The sequence below is a fragment of the Cinclus cinclus genome, chromosome 4 (genome assembly GCF_963662255.1).
Source record: "Cinclus cinclus chromosome 4, bCinCin1.1, whole genome shotgun sequence".
NCBI lineage: Eukaryota > Metazoa > Chordata > Aves > Passeriformes > Cinclidae > Cinclus > Cinclus cinclus.
In genome coordinates this window covers 19,223,623-19,247,932 of record NC_085049.1, presented here as the reverse complement: position 1 = coordinate 19,247,932, position 24,310 = coordinate 19,223,623, and the positions used below count along the sequence as shown (strand labels likewise).

Genomic DNA, 24,310 nt, shown 5'->3' with positions numbered 1-24,310 from the left:
CTCTGGTAATTCTGTATTACAATGGGCACATATAAACCTGCAGTTCATTGTTTTTCAATTTGGTGAACAAGTTACTGCCTATAATGGATGCCTGTCAGTTTCTGGGTGTTCGTCTGCAGTCAAAAAATAATTATGTTGATAAAATGCGGAGTAAAGAGAGAGAGAGAGAGAAAGAGAGAGAGAAGCAAAGAATTAGCTCCTAAATCTGCTACATGTAATTATATCCCTCTGAGTCTTTACAATTACAACCACTTTATAATGTGTGTTTAAACATCGTGTGGTGGTAAGCACACTGTGGAAAGATTTTCTGGTAACATATGCATTATAAATAATAATAAAAAGTTGGGGTATGGAAAAAAGCCTTAAAAGACTGCAAAATCCAGAAGGAGAAAAGGCATTGCTTAGAATGGAAACCCATTATTTGCTCATTTCAGATTCTATCACTTCTTTTAAAAATAAAATAAAATAAAATAACATAAAATAAAATAAAATAAAATAAAATAAAATAAAATAAAATAAAATAAAATAAAATATAAAATATATTTGTTCACTATTTTCTGGGAAAATGCAGTGAGGGTGTGGATGGGTCTAATATTTATGTCTGCAACTCTTGTGTTCTGACCTCTTTTTGTGTAGAATTTTAATGCATAAGTAAATATAAATGCTAATAAAATTCAGAGAACATTAAACTCAATTCCAAACAATGTAATTGTATATTCTTGTCAGCATTTAGATGGGTACACAATTACAATAGCTTTCAATCCCACGATTAGCACTGCATTCAGTTAGAAAATGGAGTGTACTAAAAGATAAGTGTCCCAGTATGTGCCATCTAAATAACAATACCCACACTTATTATCTGGATCTAAGACATATACTGCTATTCTCCACATTTGTGTTTATGTGTATTTGTATTTGTTCAGGCATTTGTTTACCCCCTACCAGGAGCATAAAGGGAGTACATGTTAACTTATCAAAGGGACCGTCTGGCCTAGAGACCATACAATTATTAGCAACTGGTTAACTTTCCCCACAGTAAAAACCATTACGAGCAACCCTCATTATCTCGTTTGGCTAATTCCACCTCCTTTCTTAAGCCCCAACTTGGAGCTCGGAGGCGCCGCGGTTCCTCGGGGCGGCTCTGCCGGCTGCGCTCTCCCCGCGAAGCCCCTGCCGCTCCCGGGGGCTGAGCGAGCCCGGGCTCCCTTAAACCCGCCGCCCGCAGGGCGGTATCAATGCACAGGCAACTACAGTGCCACGGGCACAGGGATGCTCTCCTGCATCTCACATCAGTCTCGCCTCTGCTCGCGCACGGCTGCGCGCAGACAGACGGAAGCGCAGACAGACACCCGGGCCGGGCACAGCCCCACGCCCGCACCTCGCCGGGAGAGCAGCGATAACTTTCGGATGCCACCGACGGCACAGGAGGATGTTTTTGTTCCGCAACATTTTTGTTCACGTTGCAGCACCCCGATCTCGTCCTGCGCACCCGCGGGCGCTCCCTGCGCTGATCCCCGAGCTTGCCCCAGTGAGATTTCTCTGCTAGGATCTCCAAAACTCGTCTCTAAATCTCATTAAATCCCAGGGGCGCGGGCGGGAGAAGCTGCCGCGCAGAGCACGCCCCGTGCCGGGGCTGCGGAGCCGGAGGCGCCGCCGGGCTCCGGGCACTTGCGCAGATACTGATGGAGTCCGTCCGACCCCTCGAAGCACCCACGAAGGAAACAATTTCCCACAACGTGAATAGGTCAGATAAACACTGCCCCTTTTCCTTGATTCTTTTTTTTTTTTTTTTTTTAAGTGTTATCCCTCCGTGCTTTTCTGAAAACTCCGGGACAGCGCGTAAAAAGGCCGGAGCAAATGCGGCATTTGCCGCGCGGAGAGCTGTCAGTCATTAAAAGCCAACAAACCTTTGCAAAGCAGGAATGCGGCAATAGGGATCCATTGTGAGCTGACAATGGGCTCCAGAGCCTCCAGGCTCCAAAAGCAGCCCGCCTTACTTTTAAGTCCATTGTCAGCAAAGTCCACGACAAAGCTTTTCCCCCGCGGCTAGACAAAATATTCGCCGTGGTACGCTCGTACAGAAACACAAGTCTTCTGCCTAACTTGCCGCCTTAAAGCTACAGCAGCCGCTCGCCGGGGCTGCCAGAGCCCCGCCGTGCTGGCCGCCGGCCGCTGCCTGCCACGGGCATCCCTGTTTGCCTAAATCCCTGCTTGCCCCACTGTTTCCCTGAATCCCCGCTTGCCTCCCTGCTTCCCTGCCCGCCGGCCCCCCGCAGCCGCTCGGGGAGGGGCGCCGGGACGGTCCCGGTGTCACTTAGCCGGGGGGAGTTCGAGCCCTGCCGGCGCAAGCCCGAGCGCCGCAGTCTCCCGCCGGAGGGCTCGTGTTACATCCCGGTAAACCGAGCCCGCCGGTGATGCCGGGAGAGCCGCGGACAAATCAGGGGGGAGTAATGAATGCGATGGACAGCCATGTATCAATGACTGGATTTCTGCGAGAACGGTAAAGATCTCAGTAGGAAATCATGATTAGAGATGTGAAAGGCCAAATGGCAAAATCCCAATAGTAACAATGCATCTGTTCATTAATGTGTGAATATGAGTAATATGAAAATTTAACACAATTATAAGCCCCCTCAGCAATCCTGATGGCATAAAATAGATTGTGGTGATCTAATCAGTGTTTCCCTTGTTGAAATACTGTATGTTAACTATTCAAAATAATATTATGGGTTTTTTTCCTTTAAAAACCCCCAAGCAGTCATATTAAATTGATGTCCTAACTTAGTCTCAAACCCCTCTTGATTTGAACTGCTATTTTTACATAAGGCACTTCAACATAATTTTGACACAGAATCAGCAAATAATCATCGTTCTGCTAATACTTAAAAAGAACTTTAATTCCTAAAGACAATAGCTTCCCTACCCCTATAGCTTTATGTAGTTAAAGAGCTAGATTAGATTAAAGCTTGTTTAATTCTATTATATACCATGTTAACATATTGTTCTTACATAAAATATGCTATTCATATACTCAGCCTATCACATTTCAGTAACTGCTTGTGAAATACCTTATGCACCATATCGAAATACCTTATGCACCGAAGCTTGGAAAGAAACATTTATTATGTTATTTATGTACCCCATTAAAAAGATTTGAAATTTACACATTTATTTAAACAATTTACTGTTTGAAAGGTAATGATACTTGAGGTTCCACGAATTATACAGAAATAAAGTCATCCTTTGTTCAGCTTTTGTTAGACTTCATTGGGAAGATGCTGCTCTCAAAATAAGAGAAGAAATAAGCGCTATCTCTTGTTTGCAAGGCAGGCATTCTCTGGATTTATTGGAAAGTCTGTAAAACTTTCAATGCTTGCATATACAATGTGCAGCTTGAAATTGGGAAAGGTGCCCTGCAAACAGAAACTGCTATTCCTGATCCCTACCCCAATCGTTCCTCTCCTCTTGGATTCCCCAAAACCATGCTTTCTACATGCAAAATTTGAGCTATATTGTGACAGATTTTGGATAGGCATCAGGACAGCCATGTATTACAATGATCTGTATTTCCAAAAAGCTACACATGAGATTTGCCATGATTTCTAATGCCTCCTAATTCAACCTACAAGAAGAACCCAGAATTACCCCCTTTCCTTCTTCCAAGCCCCACATGAGCTAAGAATCCCCCCCATTACCTATTTGCAGTGTAGGTCTTATGGCACACAGTAAATCCAAGTCACAGCACAGTATGAATACATCTACAAGACTTGCTCACAGGTTGCCTGTGAACATTAATTCATTAATGTTTGGGAAACATTTCTGTTCCAGACACACGATGAGAAGTATCACATGTTGTTGCAGAAGAGGATTATGGATAGGGCACCAAAGAGAAGGATTGAGATGGGAAGAAGAACAGGAATCATTAACTAAACATTGGCCAAGAGGCGCCTGACTGAATCAACAGAGATACAAATTAATCAATTCAAAAATGATTTCTGCTGCCTCTATTCAACATTTATCAGTCATTAGCTCTTTCTAGAGATATTTACGGCACATTTTGCTTTACTTCTTTCACCCCTGCCTCTGTTGCTTACATATGCTTCTCTGCATCACTGCGTATGGCAGTGCCCACTGGCAAATGCCTCCTCCTGTGCCAGCAGCTCCCTGGTTCCTCGGTGGCCCCTGGTCCTGCCACTCTCCCTCCTTGCCAAGCACCATCCAGACTGACTCCCTCATCCACCACAATGAGTCTTGGAGACTGATGCCAGCAGCCAATAATTCTTGGCCTTTAACACATGGAATGAAAAAACACTTTCCTTGGAGTTGTGGAGAGTCCCATGTTCACTGCTCTGATCTGCATGTATGGATGCATCTGTACATCCACTCAATTGCTCTTACACTACTGGAAAGCGAATCATCTCAGTAAATTAACATTAAATGGCTTTCAAATCTAATTTTTGGTGTGTCACTGTCCCTCAACTCCTGCATTTGATATTTAAATACAGCTTCATTGACTTACTTGCTTAATAGCCCTAAAGTTTTCACGGTGGGAAAGGAGCAGTTTGTTTCCAGGAAATGGACAAGGCTTCAAAGCCATAGTAAGAGAGAGGCACAATTTTTATCACTGTCTACTAGACTTCTAATGAAGTCGACTTCCTGAAGTTAATTTTTTTTTTTTTGAGCACTGTAACTCTCCTTTGGGAGTGGGCCTAGTCCTACTCCCAATTCAGTGGCAGCACAGATACACACGTACCTGGACCTGCCTCAGCAGCCTTCCAGATAAAGTCCCATAGCACAGCATTCCCTTCAGGTCTAGCCTCTCCAGTAGCTCTTTTCAATCCATGCTCCAGGGTCACAGTCCTAGAAATCCACTTATACAAGCTTAGAATGGTGTTTGGTGCCAAATCTCTTTTACCTCTCTCTGCTCCTGCTGATTATTTACTGAAAGCAAACTTTGGTCTCATGCAGCTGCCTGCTTCCAGAGAAAGGTATGCAATTCCAACATGCTGTAACAAGGTGAGGAACAGGAGCTCTTCACATGAGACATGTCCAAAACAACTATATTTGAAGAAGAAATGGGCGAGAAAGCTCTGATGTTATAGAGAAACAATTATGATTGAAGAGTAGGAGGCTGATGTAAGTTGACTACAAGTTAAGAGAAGTGTGAGTCCTGGAGCCTGCCACTTGCATGGTGTCTGGGTGTCCAAGAATGGGTGCCCTCCCAAGGAGATGTCCAAAGGGCTCCCTCCTCTGTAACTACAGTGAACAGATCCTGCCTTGGTCTGAAAGAGAGATACTTCTTAGAAAAAAGTAAAAGAAAGATGTCTGGCCTTGGCAAGAATGATGACATGAAGTGTAGCAAGAACAGAGAGAAGCCAAGAGTTGCTCAATGCCCAGCCAGACCACCAAACATTTCCTGCCAACACGTATTATTCCTAGAGTATTTGGTTGGCACAAAATATCATGAATGAACTTCAACATTGCCTGATACACCTTCCACTTCTGGCAAGCACATTCCTTTGTATTAAGAAAGCACTGGCAAACACTGAGCTGGCACTCATTATTCACCTTTTTCTTCTGCTATGGTCATAAATATGTTCCACCTGTCAGTCAGAGTTCCACTCAGTGCTCCTACAACCCCTACCTATCAACATTCTACCCCATTGGCACTCTGTTCTCTGTTCATGTACCACAAGAAACCCTCCCTGGTCGAAATCAGGAAACAAGATTAATGGCAGATTTCCACTCTTCTTTTAAAAGAGCAGAGAAACACATAGAAAGAAGAAATTTCTCTTTTTATGTCCCCATTTTTTATTAAGAAGCTTTTACCTATACAAAATCAGAAACAATTTTCATAGCAAGGAAAATAAAGGAACTATTATAAAGAAATGGTTGGTATCAGCAGGTTACATAGACATGCAGCATCTGCATACACATATGGTTCTCCATCAACAGAATCATGCTTTTAGGGAACTACTTGCAGCTAGGCAAGACACTATGAATCATGAGCAGGCACAACACAGAATGTATTTAAATTTGGAAATCAAAGACCACAAAACATACATTTTTCTCTTGCCTTCCAGGAAGTACTGCAATTTTTCACCAGTCTAAAAGCAGTTTAAACTTTTGGAGCAGACACTAGGAAACACCTCTATAAATGTAAATATTGTTCAAATGTAGGACATGATTGCTCAGGCGTGATAAGCAAAAATGTGGTGTTCAGTACAATACTACCTGGGGCTTCTCTGACTGGACAGAAAATGGTGTGCTGTTGGGTTCTGTGGGTTTGGATTTGTTTTTTTTTTTATGCACAAAATATTTTTCAGTCTTTGGGCACAAACTCACAGAGCTGAACCAAACATTCAAGTTACAGTATTAGGAAGCTGTGGTGCTCTGGCCAGCAAGTCACAGTATGACTCTTACTGCACCATTCCATCACAACCACTGTGCAGAAAACAGCTGGGCTACATATGTCCATGGGTAGCTTCCAAACCTACTAAAAAGCTCCCTTCTCTGGCAGAGATAACCAGCCCTCCTGTGCATGGAATCTCTAGTCCCATTCTGGCCACATGTTAGCTCACATAGCTTTTCATTTCAGAGAACAAAACCAACTTCTGTATCCACAGATGACCATATTCACCTGTGGTGCACAATGACATCAGGTTACCATTGCATTCTTGTTGCACATAGTGACTAATTTTGTGCATGCTCAAAAATACAACACTTGTTTTCAAGTTGTTTGCTCTCTTTTGCAATACCCATGATGCTGCTTTAATGAAGTATATGCTGTATGAATGATAAGACATTTTTATTGTCATTTCTGGTAAAAGAGCACTGCCTTTTGTGTTTTTAAAAATAATTCAAATAGCCAGAAAAGGTTCCGTAGCACCATAAATAAATTACTTAAGATTTTAATATCCAAATCAATAATCTGTGAGTACTACCAGAAACATGATTCTACTCTACCTGCAAATATACAAAGCAATTATTTTCTCAACTGCTCACCAACGCCTACTGCCAGTCTCACAAGAAAGTTACCTGAAACCACGGGGATGTTTTTTAGGAAGAAAATGTTAGAACAGCCTTCAGATACACTAAACTAGCAGTTGTTGAACTAATTATCCCTTTGGATGTAAGCAAGGAGCCTGCAAATCACAGCACAAGGGAGGAACACCTGGCTAGGCAGGACAGGGGAAGAGCAGAGGGACTTTTAAAGCTAGATTTGAGCCCAAAACCAGCAACTCAGTCAATGACACTCTCAGGAATAGCCAGGCTTCTGTCTGAAGATCTTATAGTCCCCATCACCTGAATGCACAGGCAGTTGCTCCATTACCTGTGTGCTTTTCAGACTGTCTTTCAGACCAGTCACCCAGTCCAGGAGCAGTGTCACACTCCACGTGGGAGATGCACAATGTGAACACACCACACCAGTCCTTCATCCTCCCAGCAGAAGAGCTGATCTTTATTTGGGGGTTACACAGGCCACAGCCAAGATTTTCTCAGCTTCCATCCTCTACTGGTATACAGCCTGCTTCCAGAGTACCTGAAAACTTCAGGTATTTCTCAAAGTCTCTCTGTCAAACATTCTTCTGGACTGACAGTGAGATGTCCACTAAGCCCATCTGAGGCCTAAATACCTGAGAAAACCACCTCTTTCATGAGCACATTCCTGAGCCAGGGAACAAGCCTGCATTCCTGCTCTCACCACAGAACAAGGAATTCCAGCTCTATCTCTGTTATGTCTAATATGCTAACTTGTAGAGTATATACTCCATTGCCTTACCTACCTTAGTGACAACAGACCCCATCAAGGGTACAAAGTGTATGCTAATAACCCTCCAAAGCACAGGGCTGTAAGCTGCTGTAGGGTAATTGCCACCCCTTCAGCTGCTGAGGGCATGGAAATCAGATTTGTGTGCCAGGGCAGCTGGTGTTTGCTCGGCTGACACCTCCAGTAATCCAGCCTTCCACATCAAGCCTGGAGCCACTGGTTGCCTCAGATTTATATGGATGTGGGGCTGCATTACTTGCAGGACAACCCCAAATTATTCTGAAAAAACGACCGCAACAGTGCAGTTTGTAATCACTGCTCAGTTACCCTCCATTTAAATATCTGTCCTTAAAATACACAGTAGGATGTGGCCGGTCAAAGAATTTGCCCTTCCCACTTCCACAGCAGAGCAGTGGTGTTCCCCAGAGAAGGGCAATAGGACAATATATCTTTCATCACTGAAATTCATTGGGATCCAGCGCTTTGGATCCCCAAAGGTGTTCAGGAGCATAAATCCCATTCTGGAAAGGAATTAGGGTCCAGCTGCCTTTGGAGATCCAGGCCAGTGAGTTGGCCCAAAGAATACATTCTGCCAAACAAGGTGTTTCACTGACACAAGTGTTGCTGGAACATCTCTTTCAGCACACACAATATTTAGGATGATTCCAGCTCCCTGCTAGCACTGTCTTCTTCACCCCTAATTAAATTAACATGTAAGAATGAAGAAAGTTTTTGAACCTTATCAAACTTTAAATAAAACAAAAGTTGAGTTTTTAAATGTGCCCAGTACTTTCCTGATGTACCAAAAATAAATACATGAAACAGAGTAACTCACTTTCAAACACCTGAGCAGCAACCCCTTCCTTTTTAATTGAAGTTCCACCAGTAGGAATCCTTCTGAAAAAAGGGCAAGACTGAAATTAAAAAACCCTCTCCTACACATGAAAAAAAAAAAAAAAAAGAATTCTGTCTTATTCTATGCTCTTCAGCTTTCTAATGCCCCTTTAATTCCTGGAATCTCAAAATGAAAGAAGGAATTGATTTTCTCAGGAGTGGTCCACCCAGCAAAAAAACGTGTGCCAGATGACAGAAGGGGGTAGTATTCTGAGCTTCACTGAAATTCTGAAACCACAAAGATATTTTAATATGTCCAGAGACTATTTCAAGAGTAAAAGCATAAAACCAGGGACACCTGGAATTAAATAACATTAAATTTCACTTCAGTTTTGTTTTTCTGTCTCAGTTGGAAGAGAGATACTCCCCCAGAATACATATTCCCCTGAAATACATTTTTGTATTAGTGCTCCCAACAGAGCCAGTTTCTAATTAAAGGGCCACAATATCTTGTTAATATTAAAGGAGGGTCATGTTTTTGGTCTGCTAATTTTTTACATCTTCAGCACATCCTTAATAAGAGGGATTTACAAAAGGCATTCAATGAGATGACTAGACACTAACATTTCATAGGTATTTACACATCATTAAGGATGTTCTAGGGAGATTCCATGATTTATCCTCTGACCAAAAAGATCTTTATGCTGATCTGTCACTTTTAAAGTAATTAAATGCTTTCTCAAACAAACCTAAAAACAAAGCCCCAAGAGCCCCCAACAGTATGCAATCCAAATAAATATAAAACATAAATTGAGAGCTATGGCGTTTGGCTAGAATTTCAGGGAAATCCTTGCAAAGCCCAAGCACTCCACTTCTGAAATCCTAAATTCAACACCAACAATTCAACCCTTCACATACAGTTACTATAGCATTCTTAGCTGAAAATCTCAGAGCAACTTACTTAAAAATGGGAAAAAAAATTGAGTCCTGAAGTGCTGGTAATTTTCCTCAAAATGAAAAACGCGTGGATTATGTGTGATGGAGCTGAGGACACAATCTTCTAAATAGCCCATCTTTCAGCCCTGGCCACTGCCATCACTTCCCACCCCCAAAAAGCCAGGCAGGTCTGGCCTCGGGAGGATGGGCTGCCAGGAGAGCTGTTGATCCCTGGGGCTCCTCACCTCCTGGCCTTCCTCACACAGATTGACAAAGAGTCTTATTGGGAAATGCAACAGAGCAATAAAAAGAAATCAAAGGAAAAAAGTAGGTGAAACAAGCACTCTTGTCACAAAGTTGCAACTTCCACTCTTAAGGCCTGCTTGGCATTTGGGGTTATTCTGGGTCGATTATCACTGCTTTTGGGAACAGACCCACACAGCTCCCTGGCATTCCCTGTGCCCATCCCGGAGAGCATCAGGGTGGGAAGCTGCCAGGGGCAGAGCCCTGCTTCCCAATGGAAGGCAGGAAATATCCTGCTGCAGCTGTGCTTGTTACTGGCATAATCATCAGCTTCCACCCTCCTCCCCCACCCTGTTTTTCCTTTTTTTTTTTTTTTTTTTTTTTTGTGACAGCTGTCTTCCTATCTTCCCAACAGGTGCTATTAGGCCCTGAACAATGGCGAAGGCTTTTAAGCCGCTGCTGTTGACAAGTGAAAGGGAACAACAAATGGCTCAGTAGTGCTCTTCTCCCAGGGTCACTCAACCAATGGTAATAGTTATTATTTTTATTTATTAGCTCTGTGGCACTGTCCTCCATTGTACCTCCTCCAACCTCCCCTTTCTGTGACAGCAAGGAGCTTTTTAACTTTTAATAAAAATGGGCGAGCGCTTGCTTAGCTTCTGAGCTGGCTCTTTCTGCAAAGTGCACAGCTAATGAATATTGTCCATTTATATCTGGATAATTTATGATGTCAGCAGAGCGGAGGTGGGGAGGGCTGGATCCAGATATGGCCATTACTTACTCTGCCAAGAGTGACGAGAGCATGGAGAGGTGGAAGTCAGAAAGAACAAAGAGGTTCTCTCACCTTGTATTTTGGGCTTTTTTTTGAGGATAATTACACAATTAGAAGATAAATATGACATTCCCTCTTTTGAGGCTGATGTAATTTTTCTTTCCCCTCCTTAGCATTTTGTTGACTGCATCATAATCCTCTTCAGAGAACAATGGCAGGTGGAAGAAAACTTAATTTTCCCTTAAATGAAAATAACTGCACACATTAAAACAATGCAATCAGAAGTGTTACTTCTAGGAGAAAAGAATTGTGCCAAAATGTTTTCTGATCCTAATATATTTCTGATGCACATATATTTACTACAAGAGGTTACTCAATTAATAAATGGCATGCAACAGATAAACCCTATCAAATGCAAGACTTCTGTTGTCACTGTCCTGGCAAACCAGGTAAACATGAAGGAAAATCAGGCAATTCCATGTTCAAATGAAATCAGTAAACCAGCAAGTGACCTGGAAGCACAAATACACTTTCAATTTGAAAATGTGAAGTTAAAAACCATCAAAATATTGGCTTATTGTGGAACTGGTTGGTTTAGAGTCATGTGTTATTAATCAAATAGAGGTAATATATGCCCATCTTTTGATCATCTGGACCTATTTATTTAAATTATAAGCTGACATGATTGTGTAGTGAAAGGGCTACAGATTGTGGATGCACTTCCTAGAGAAATACATACTATTATCATTTGAACCCAATGATAACATTGAAAGAACCAGAAAACACTCATTTGGGATGTTAACAAAACCATTAAAAGAATTTTAAAAATTGAAAACAGAAAACTGAAAAGAATATTCCCCTGAAACAACAAAAAACCCCACGCAGTAAGCCTAAATTTCTATTCTTTTTCAAAATACAACAGACTGTTTGACCACTGGAAGTGAGAATTAAAGCACATACGCCTGATGCTGAACAACTACACATCCTGAATTCCTCTTGCACAACCTATGTGAACACAGAATCTCAATCATCCATTGCCAGATGCCAGAAAGACAGGAACAATATTATTAGTAATAACATTAAAAAAGGTACACTATAAATCAAAGCTTCTGAAGTGCAGGTAATTTCAGAGTAAATCAGACTACTAGTTGTGATGTAAATGATATTTGCATGAAATCATCATGTCAAAAAAGGAAGAAATTACTAAGACTAATGTCATCCTTGGACTTGCCTAAAATAGTGTTCCAAGGCTTGTGCATAGGTTTCTCCACTGAAGGACAGCATTCTATCTGCCTTGACAACTTGTTCTGTTTGTTCTCACTTGTCTCCATTCATTAATATTTTTGGACTCTGTTATTTTCAGCATAAATAGGGTGAGGAAATACTTTGGGTTTCCTTTTGATCAAGCATTTGTCTTTCTGAGTTAGGGAATAACATCGAGATACATGGGTGGTTCAGCCATGTAACAGCTGTGACAGGTAATCCCCAAATACTGGAAGAGAAATCAGAGAAAGTCTGTTATGCATAGCTCCTTAACGTAACAGTTCTAATCAAGGGGAAAGGAAAGTCAGAAAGTAAAAGCAGAAAAGTCAAAGAGGTAAAAAGACAAGAGAGACAAAGAAAACAATGCTGAGAACAAGGAAAGAACAGACTAAGAAAAGGACATCATTTGTCAAATCCAAAACGTACTTATATCACACAATACACTGAAGGAGCAGGAGAGCCAGGGTAACTCTGCAGCCACTCCCTTGCTATTGAAAACTGTCACCAACATGGAGCCATTCCCCAGCTATCAAACAGATAACTGCAGCACCCTGGACAAATGTGAAACAGCTGTGACAGCAATTTATCAGAAAAGACAACAGGATTTAGACTGAAGCATAAACTATGCCTTCAAATTTCTGCCAGCACACCGAAGAGAAAACACCTTTTTTATCATAGAGGAATCTCATTCATACCCTGCAGCAGAACTTTTTCAAACTACTTTAGAAAACTTAAGACCTCCTTTATTCATCTCGGGATGATAAAACTTCCCCTGCAAATAGTTCTCCAGATCCACAAGAAGGCTCATCTGCATTTATGATGGGCTCATGAATCACATAGGACCAGTAAGGTGAATGCAGGGCAGGAACAGAATACCTTCCCAAGTACCAAGGTCATTCACTGGGCAGCAGAATACCTTCCCAAGAACTAAGGTCATTCACTGGGCAGCTCTTTACACAATGATGACAATTAAGAGGCACTACATTCCCCTGCTAAAAAGAACAGACTCCAGACATACAGGAAATGCAAACATTTCCTCTGATGAAGTTACTCTGAAACAAGAAACAGTTCTCTCACTTCTACGCTACCAATCTCATCAGTGGCCACCTAAAATTAGACTGCTCCCTCTTTGTCCAAAAGACTTGTCCATGTCACTCTGAGACCTCATCTGTTTCATTAAAAACAAGGTAAGGCTGTGTGTACTCATCCTTACAGATTTCTCAACTACCCATTTGAGAAGGCCTTCTGTAGTACCTGGGCTCTAGACTTAAATTAGGAATCAACCCCCTTCTGCAATTCTAAAGCATTCACCTGTGTGGTCCTAATAACATCAGTGAAGGGGAAGCTTAAACCAAACTGAAGCAGGATGAACAAGTTTAGATGAAGAGACACTTAGAAGAGATCACTTTCTCTTCAACATCTGTACTTCAGGATCTTACTCATTCTTCACTTAGGTGTGGTGGTAAGGGACATCTGGGTTCTGCTGTGAATGGGCAGAAGCTGCACTTTGCTCTACCAGAGAGAAATCTGGTACCATTGATCTTCGTATTTGTGTTCTCATCATGATTATTTCTACCTTTTGTGCCACAAAAGGAAAAGGTGTCTTCTGAAACAGCTCTGACTATTATAACAAGGTGTCTCCTAAGAATCTGGCCTCATATCCAAAATGCTCAGTGGGATATCTGCCTACTGAAAAACATCCAAACCCAAACTGCCATGTATGATTGTGATCTCAAGCACTGGCTAGGCTACAGCTGACTAAAGGACACATGAAATAATGCATGATCTGAGAGTTAGCTAGACAAACCTTTACGAGGACCTGGACCCATACTCAGGAATGCAACCTTGCAAGACCTGACGGGAAAGGTGGGTGCTTTCTGGGAGTGGCAAACCCTTCAAATAAAGATCAAATCTGTAAATGAAGAGCACACTGCACAAAAAAAAAGATCCATGAAAGAACCCAAGGAGCAGATCTGTGCAGGGATTTGTGCGGCTCTACTGCTGGGATTTCTGGCTCTAACTTTTTGTGTCTTTGTGAGGTAACTCTGAACACTGACTCAAACACCTCAAAGTCCCTACGAAACTCAGCTAAATTTTAATGTTTGCATGGAAATCACTTCAGTCAGATAACTGTTGGTGCAGCTGTGAAAAAAATCAATCCAAGTCCAGTATCAACTGCACCTCAATTTTAACATTGAAATAGCTAACGCAGATGACCTCTGAACAATAATACCATTATCAAACTGTTATATGGAATCATACCTTTTGTGATTCAATTTTGTGACTAACACTGACATCTCAGTATGGTACCTACCTATTTTTTCAGACACAATGCTCAACAATATGCAGTTTACTCAGAGATTTATTTCACATCTAGCAAGAGATGTTTGGAAAAAGAACTACATGCAATTCAGCTTTTCTTCTTCAATACTGAGATAAAACTAGGGCTGAGACTGAAATATTTTCTCTTAAACCCATGTCTCTTTGAGTAAGATAGAGAAGTTTTTGAATAAATGTATATAAATTTCCCTCTGGTATGCAGATATGAAGGAGAGTCATACCAGATACATGTCAGTATGCCAGAAAAGGACTCAGAGTCAATATCAAAAGTGGTGGAGTGAAACAGAGGGACGTGGGGCTCCTGTGGAGTGAGGCAAATGACAAGGGTAAATTCCCAGATTGCTTGAGAACAGGGTGTCTGGGAAGGTGGGGTGTGGAGAAATTGCAGAATGGTATAATAGGGAATTTAATAGATCAGAAAAGGCTGAATAGGGTAACAGGCCATTGTTCAGACAGTTCTCTTTTGTGACCAGCCTTTAAAAGAATGCCAGAGAAACAAATGACTTAATCCTGGGGGGATGCTATGGCATAAATGAAAGTAGTCTATACCCTGAAAGCAGATAGAATAAATTTCTGTATCACATAACCACACTGACAACTGCAGCTTTTAGCTAAGTCTCAAGACATTGCAGTTGGCAAAACCCTCACAATCATGCCCTCCCATGTCCCCCTTTCTCTCTTCAACAGCATTTTTCAATGTACTTTGTGGGCAGACAGGAGAATAAGTCACAGTAACAACAGACGTGGTCAAATGCCATGTAAAACATGATGGTTACAGGATAGATCAGAAGGAAAGAATTCTTCAGTGCTGGCTTACCTTCTCTCCCACGTTCTAACCACTGAGCTAATCGTGGAGTTTCCTGGTTCTGTGAACACAGTCACTAAGCACTACACCACCAATTTACACAGCTTCCTGCTTCCCTGCTAAAGGAATGGAAGTGCTGTAAGGGACACTTGGTGCAAAATGCTGGCTAACCTTCCAAGCTGAGCATCATGTGTTTCTGGGGAACTTTCCTGTTTCTTAAACACTGTTAAAGCAGATGATGGAGTTGGAGGGTCCTGGGATATCAAAGACAGCATTTTCCAGTTACTTTAACACAAGCTGAATCAAGCATACAGAAAGGACACCCTAATTAAAAAAGTAAAGGTCACACTCTAGGGCATAATATAGAATATATTGTATATTTCCAGAATATGTTATACTTTCCTTGCAAGGATGGCAGAGTAGGCAGTGTTAAAAGTGACACAATCAGCTTTGGCTTTATAAATAACTGAAGAGCCAGGATATTATGTATTCAATGATATTGTTCAAGGATTATTATTTTTTCATAGGAAAAAAGATAGAAATACACATTTCTCAGTTACCCATAATTTCTTAATGGAAGTTACAGATTCTTAATTAGGAAAAAAATAATCTCAAGTTCATTCTAACTCAGGCAGAAAAATGAAATGTAGAAATGCAATGCAGCAATCCCCAAACCAAACTTTTTCCAGATCTTTATGAAACTCAGCCTCTAATCCTCAAATTCCTATTATACCTACATGGAACCTAATAGTTAGTGCTAAATTTGGCTACAGAAATTCTAGAATTCTCTATGAGTCTTTTGAATGAAATTCCATTCTAGAACAATTAACAGAAGAATTAACTGGCCTTTCAATAATTCAGCATAGGAGATGTGTAGCTCAGCTCTGACTTGTGGTTTACCTGGTAGGCAGTGTGTTGTACTTTTTCTTCTTCCCTCTCCTTTTACCAGAGGGGAAAAAAAAAAAAAAAGAGAACACCATAGGTGCACACTTCTAGAGAGCTCTGCACAAAAGAGAGGCGTCTGAAAAGCCCTGATCTGACTTCAATTGAAACACTTGTTTCCATATATTACAGATACTTTTTTTGTAAGAGTTTAAAACATATAAAAGCAGCTATTACTGCTTTGAACATTTCTAACTCCAAAAAAAAAAAAAAATCAAGGCATGAAAAGTTTCCTCCATCCTTTTTAAATTACATTTGGTTAGTTCTCTGTGGGGCTACTACAAATTCTTTTAACCCCACCAGTCTCTTAGCTACATTAAATTAATGATGCGTCTTAAGCACTCACTCTTCTGCAGGAGAGTGTGGAATCTCCAGTCAGACACCTACAATTCACTAAATTCGAAACACTTACCTAAGGGAGACATCAGTGTATTATCCTTGCAGACAATATTACACTGTAATGCAAAACACAGATATATTTGGAGGAGCTGAGAAGATGAGGTGTATGTTGAGTGGATTTTTCAATGTCAGTAGGAAGAGGCTTCAAATCACTTCAGTGCAGTTCTCCTGACGACTAAACCATTCTAGGTTCACCAGCATATAATACTACATCCTTCTCAATATGAACATCCCAAACATCCAAATTGTTCCAGCAGTCCCTACTACAATGTGCTCCTGCTACTCTATACAGTACTTTAATTAAGGCTGAGCTACATTAACTATGATTATATAAAAAAAAATGTATTTCCACAATGCCCTTTTTTTGTCCACTATTATAACTCTTCACTCCCAAAGCTGTGTTTATAATGATATGTGTGGTGTATTTTCCATTAAAAGCCTTGGCAGGAGTTTCTGCAGTTTTTCTCATGTATTGGAAGTTCAATACTCTTTCTGCATTTGCTTCACAATAACCAGTCCATTTCCAAGTGATTAATTTTCTATTCTAAAACAATGCATTCCTTTCCCCTCTCATTTTGCTGGTGTGGGGTTTTGTTTTGGGTTTTTTTTTTTTTTTTTTTTCCTTTTCTTACCAAGAGAAAAAAATTCTTTTTCAATGACATCATGGTATAAAATTTTCAAAGCAGGTTTTAGCGGGAGATATGCAGATTGCTTTGAAAACTTACCCTCATAAATAACAACAAAGTACTGAATTATCAAGGCTGTAACTCAGTCAAGAGGTGTTGTAACCATTTATATGACCTCAGCAGAAGCTCTTGATTGAATTGCAGCCTTTCATTAAACTGGGCACTCTGTACTATTTTCTCTGAACTAGAGTAAATCGGGATGGTAAAGAGATTAGCCCCCAAGCCCATCTCTTTGTGATCTAGAGGCATATAATTTTTAACCATTACCTCAATTTTGTAACTTAAAAAACCTGTGCATCATCTACTGTGTCAATAATTCCCTTCCCTGTACAGGGAATGATAACATTACAAAAATACTATGGTGTGACACAGGTACATTCAGAAACTACAAGGCTTGTAAAGGAGCAAGATCCCACTACTGAAAGCCAGAGAAAAGTGGGGGGGAAAAAGGAGGGAAAAATTGTAGATTTGTAGCACTGCCGATTCATTCACAAAAAAACTGGAAACCAGAAGGGACCATTAGCTCATCTAGGCTCATCTGCTATATATATTACTGAATATTCATTATTTCATCAACCAAAATCAAACCTTCCTCTGATTTATTTCTAACTACCATTTTACTAGAAGAGAAACAGCTGGCCTCTGAGTCAGGACATTCCATAAATATCTCCTTGCTTTTACTGGAAAGTTGTATGTGTAGGGATGAGGGTGGAGGGAACCAGGGTACTTATAACTCTCTGCTCATCTCCAGCTGGCTGATATAATGCTACCTCCGTATTTGGAGAGAAACAACCTCCATACCAGTGGTTTCCAAACAAACCCATGACAACAACATCAACATTTTAGAACTTTTTATGGAGTGGGTCCACGCAGGAGCTCCCATGCTTGTGCATGGGGCCACTGCAACGGACCAGCAGGGATCCCTTCTCCAAAGAGCACTTCCCAGGCTTCTCAGGCATGGGTCAGGAGCATTATTTGGGAGGAACAAGTTCGCTCACAATTGGTATCATACCCTGGAACAAGATGGCGCTTTCCTGAACTGGCCATAATGTGCTTCAGTTTTCCTTATTGCTTGGACTTTGCCTCCTTTTCAAAGCCCCTACATTTAACTCGGTAAGAGAAAAGCTACAGTAAGTCCCTTTTCCTATTTTCTTATATTTGTGTAGCTGTTAGACATTTTGCAAAGGAGGGGAGTACCAGCCAGCCTCTCACAACAAAAGGGCTACTGTCACTGCGCCAGTCCCAGACATGGTGGAAACCAGCCCACAGGAAAAGGCCTGGCTCCAGTGCTAGGCTCCGGCCGAGTACAGTCACTGCATTCACTCAAATTGGCAACAGGTCTCAGTGTTCCTGGCTTTGAGCTGTGAACAAGGGTTGGGATTGAATAACCAATTATACAACCGCTGACTGAGTTTATCCAAGGTTTGCAAACTGCTATAATAGCCCAGTATTCACTGACTGTTTTATCCTTTTCCAGATATAGTGTCATATCTCCCCTTGTGCTCCATTTACATGTCACTTTATTACATACATCCATTAAAAAGGTTAATACAATGTCACAGTCAATGCCTAAATGTTGCCATTCAGTATCCTCGCCTTGCTCCCTGCTACATTTCACATTCACACATTTCTTTCTCTCCCCCTCTCCTGTGGGCTTTGCTCACTCACACTCGCACACTCTTTCCTGCTGCAAGTTAAATCAATTTGCTGTCAAGAATACAGAGCAGAGCATGAACAAAACAGTAGTCAAGAGTCAATAGAGTAAAAACTGCATGCCCCCTAAAGTTGCCAGTCATGGTGAGTGCTCTGTACCGCCAGTGACGGGAATAACCTTTAAAATGCCAAAAGTTCAGAGAATCACTTAAATTTGTAGACATTGTTGAGACTCCCTGAATCACCTGGGTCTCTTAAATTGCTAGCAAAGTTCACTTGCTAAAAAAGTATTCTAAGCGGCTTTTCTTACTTTTCTTACTCAGAAAACTTTAAACATATCACTAACTGTTCTTCTCTGATTTTTAACACTTCCCAGTTTGCCCCCACCTACAACCCAGATGCGTAGGAGGCTGGAAAAGACTGGAAAAAAATAGAGCCAAAATTCTCTGCATCTTCCTATGAATTACTGATAGAGATCTTGCTTAAAATTGCTTGTTATTTTTCCATTTTGTAAAAGGTTATTGTCTCTGATCAAATTGTATAATCTCAGCACAGAATTTTGTTTCTGAAAACAGTAAGAAAATAAAATTACTCAAAATCTTCTACAGGTTCACTTTCTGAGATAAAGGGATTCATGTCACTAAATTTTTGTTTTCAACTGCCCTATTAATAAAAAGTAGGGCAAGAAATCAAAGACAAAACTTTTCGTTTTTGATTTTATGCAATACGAATGACTGCTGTTTGCACACATGGTATCACTGGCTGAAAGATACAACTTTTGAGTAAGGTACAGCTCCTGAGATGATCAGTACAGAGTACAGATGATCAGTACAGATGATCAGCAGGAGATCTACAGTGATAACACAGCCAAGCTGCAATTATTTAACAAAGCCCAGTTTCGTTCTTGATCATAAAAAATTATTTTCATTTAACTTTTTGGCTTTTTACAGTCAGGAGTAGGGCAGTTCAGAAAAAAGAATTTGATTCTGACAAGTAAAGGACTCGAGGATATTTTTCATTCTCCTTCAATTTCCTGGGGCTTGAGACTTCATCTTTTTGGCATCTGATTATGAAAGCCATGGACACAGACAAAACATTTTTTAAAAGACTACTTTTGTAGAACCTAATTATTTATTTACTGATTATCAGTCAAGAAAGTGCAAAAATATTTGAAAATCATCTAAGCTCAGGACTCCATCAAGTTATCATCAGTTTGAAGTTTGACTGGAATAATGGAAAATGGAATTTTTTTTCCCCAATAAATCCCCCTGCAAACGAACATGAAATAGTTCATGTGAACTGTATACTAGTCCCACTCAGTTAAGACAAAGTCATTCACTGGGGTAAGACCTTCAAAAAATATTTTGGTCTACTTTTTCAAAAAACCTTCACACAGGTTTTGGATATTATCTTTTTCCCTTTTGAAGAGTGCTCAGGATTCTTACATCAACCATTGATACTCACATAGACAACTTCATGTGATGGTACCAAACTGTGCTGCAGAGAGCCTAAACGACCTTATTAGCTCACCCTTCAGCCTGGGAAAAGTAAGGAGTAGGTGGAATATTGAGATGTAGTGTTAGAGGAGCACAGCAGTCCTGACATACTAAATGGAGAGACACCCAAACTTCATGTAATTTCTTTGCCTCTCAACAAAACAAACAAATTCTTCAAGAAGTCCCATTACTCAATTTAGGATTCCAAACAACAAAATTATAGAAAAAATCTATTTCCAATTAACCACTTTCCTATCTAAGGGCCTGTTTATAAAGTCCTTTCTTTTGTTCTTTTTTTTTTTTTAATGTAATGCCTTTTGAAAGATTCACAATGCAACTGCCCACTTTTGCATCATAAAAGATCTGTAGGCACCACATTGTTCAGCTATCAGTAATAGACTCTGGATTGAGTTGGACTCTGAATGACACATGGTTAGCAGCAAGTGATGAAAAGACTGGAGAAAAACCCTCCCCTCAATTTACACCTAAACCAATTGTTTGCAAGCTTTGTGCACCATGAAATTCTATTAGAAACAAATTATATTAGCACTGTTTATGAATGGTATAGCAAGTTGTTCTCCAAAAATGGGAATTACGTCTGACCAGAAGAGAGGAATATGATAATTCTTTTGGCAAGTGGAGAGGTTTCTGTTTCCTTCTCTTGTCCAATTGTACTACAGAGAAAAATTGACACTTAATTTTGTTTCTGCAGTTTCTTTCAACTTCTTAAAACCTGATGACCTGACTTGGTACTAATCTAACCAAGCCTGAAGCAAGGAGCTTCGAAATTGTTTAAGGAAGAACAACTCATCTGAGCTCCTTTGGAAAAGGACATTCTCCGAACTCTGACTTCCTTTTCCTGCTCATTCAAGCACAAAAAGGAGAAAATGGGGCTGGAATTTCCATGGGGAAAACCAAAACTAAACAAAACAAAACAACAAAAAAAAAAAAAAACAGGACATGAAATACCCTGGTAAGTTAACAGGCTTTCAGGCAGAGAAGGATGCAAAACTGCATCATATTTTGGACAAATACAACGAAGAAAGGCCTAACTTAACAATATAATTATAAAAGTGTACTTTTTTTTTTTTCTGTGAGGAAGTTCTGAAAGGGAAAATTCTTTCCTATCACCCCTTCTGATTCACAAATTAGCACCTTGCAAGTGTCTGCAGCTTTGGTCACCACACAAGACATTCCCAGCCAGATGCACTGTTCTGTAGGAGGGTATTCTATCCCTGTGACATCTCAGTGTCACTTTAGCAGTACTGGGATCTCATACATTAGAAGATGATAGTCTAGAGCCCTGTAATGGGCCTAAAACAGTCTGTGCTTCTGTATTTGGAGGAAACTGATATTCCCTGAAAGATGCTGCATCTCTCAAACAAAAAATACCGTATTACTGATTTGTGGAGAGGTGTTTTAATTCCATTGTTTGGTGGCTTTATGCAAACACTTCCGTTATGCACAACCCAGAAACAGAACATATTACAATCATTATTGATTGCTAACTAATATTTCTGCCTCAGCCCTCAAGCTCTCTTGAACAATGAATAAGTATAATTGAGAATTCATTAATTTGAGCACTAATCCACAAATGTGACAAGCCCTGTCTGTACCACAGTTCATGGAGCCTGAGAGACTGGCAAATGCTCCAGTGAGTGATCAAACTGTTTTGTTAGGATATTAAAAAAAAACCAAAAAAACCCCCAAAAAACATAAAAACAATAATTTTACTTCCCTTTAAATTTAAGGACAAAATCTGACTGGTTAGTTTCCAACCTTCTCATGACTTTTCCTTCCAAGACCTCCTTGTTGTCAGCCCACAAATAATTTTTGTTAATATTCTAAGTGAAATAGTAATTAATACCTAGATATTCAATCCTTGACAGAAAAGAAGAATAAAGCAGAGTTTGATTCACTGAGTCCTTGAAATAGATTCTTGGGGGAAATCTGAAGACACTCAGAGAGTAGAACAAATTATATCTTATGGAACTCATTCTTATGGTGACTCTGGAATTATCCCTATTTATAACTGTATTTTTTTGGTATTCATGCTACTTCACTGTCCTCACCAAAAGAGAAGATCAAAGAAGAAAATTTGAGGGCAGATTTTTTTTCTTCCATCAATTCCAGTGGCTAGATGCCATAATAAGGCACGCTTTTATTTCTATTACAGTTCACTTCTTAGCCTAGTGTTAGCAATAGCCAGCTTTAAGGTAGGTACAGTAATTGTAGCTTGCTAATTGGTTATTTCAGAATCCTATTATTACTGTACTCAAGAATCCAAATGCTATTGCTTTCATCAATCTTTGTTTAAAAAAAACAAAGATATGAATTTCCACCTCTTCAATTTTGTGACTGCAGCGAAGTGCCGGATTGCCAGTGGTTGGTAGATAGCTTCTATTTCAAACACATATTTATCTGTGTTAGCTGCAAAATGATAGGGCTGTGCAGAAGTAACGATTCATTTGTTTCATGTTCCTAATCTTCTGCTGAATACTCCTTCATAACTTGACTAGAAAGGGATGGATTTATTTGAATTTCATTCGTGATGTCACATGGATTTAAGAGCATTCCTAAATATATATGAAGTCCAAAAAAACTTTGCAAACTTTTTCTCTCTGAGCATGCAATATGTGTAACGAAACTTAAGAGAAATGTAACTTAAAATATATCAGGCTATTAACATTTTAACCACCCTGAAATCATATTCATGTTGCTACATTTTCAAATTATTTTCCACTTTACAAGAAACATAAACACAAGTTCCTTTGATATTTTAAACCCTGACTTAGAGACTGTTTCAGACTCCCTCTATCCAAGTGTTAAGTGACTAATAGCTCTGCAGCTGTGGAAGAAAACATCTCTCATCTCCCCCATGGTCCGGCACCTTCCATTTATGGCTGGAATGATTTCATTTTGTTTTACCACTGCTGGCTCCCATATTTTTCCTCTAACTCTCTCCCCAGCCCACTGCTAACTGTTATAAACCTTCGAAAGGATTTGGGAAGCTATCACTCAAAGCGCCACTGAGCAAGAGCCAATCACCAAGGCAAGGGAAGCCTTCTTACCTAAACAAACCATTATCGGCTCATCTCATGTCTTTGTACTCTTTTTTTTGCTATTACCTCACGGGATTAACTTTTATCTCTAATCTCTGCTCTGGCCAACTGTCAGGGAGCCTAAAAGCTGCCTGTCTTTTAATCTGTGTGTAATAATACTGCTGTTACCAACAGATAACTGTGAAACAACATGGAAGGAAGGAAAACACACAAGGGTTGATTGTTAAAAACTGCTGTGCTTGTTCCTACCTGAAAGGAGGGCAAGATCATGAGTGATGTCCATATTGCATTTCCTTCTTTCTCTCTTTCATGTTTTTCATTTCAATCCAATGCCACTGAAGTGTTTTAATTTGGGGCATCTATTGTTATTAACCAGTTTATCTCCTGTTCAACCTGAAATGGTCGGGCTCCTAGGAGTATGCAAGAAACCTCATCTACTTGTAACTTTCCATTAAACAAAAATCAGAATGGAAAACATAACAGAAAATAAAATAAAAAAGGAAAAAAAAATGGAAAATAAAATTAATGATCCTACTGTAAAGGGAAATAGCCAAAACTTCAAAACAGTCAACATTTTAAAGCTTGCCTTGAAATAAGCAAGTCTCATACTGGGTGGTACATTTACCCAGCAGTCAGGCTTTACTTTACATTAAGTTGATACTTTTATAAGCTCTCCCCAATACTACATTACACTATGTTTCACAAAACAAGAGTAAGACTGAAAGAAAAACAAAGACCACTTAATTATGGCCAGGTGTGTAGGGTAGCAGTTCTCACAGAATACAGGGTCTTCAGGGTTAAAAGTAGGGAGGCAAACCCTCATAAAAACTGCTCTTGTAGGGGTGTTGGTGGCATTTTTTTCAGATTTTATTAAGAGCTTATTAAAATCCGAGACATGCCCCTTTATTTAAATCTAGTCCTTTGAGTATGAAAATCAACAGGGGAGAGGAATAAAGAAGCCCTACCAAAAATATCACCAGGAGAGTTATGGATACAGTGTTTTAAGGAAGTAATTTTAAGGACAGAAAGTATACAAGTCTTACATGGAATAGCAACAGCAATGAAACAAAGAGGTTTGGTGATAAGTACATTTTAACTGTTGCACTAG

At 40.1% G+C, this 24,310-nt stretch overlaps 1 protein-coding gene across 7 annotated transcripts in view; it reads right to left on the bottom strand.

Moving 5' to 3' along the window:
• The window catches only part of SOX5 (SRY-box transcription factor 5), a 244,957-nt gene that overhangs the window by 154,124 nt on the left and 66,523 nt on the right, over positions 1–24,310 (bottom strand). The window lies entirely within an intron of this gene.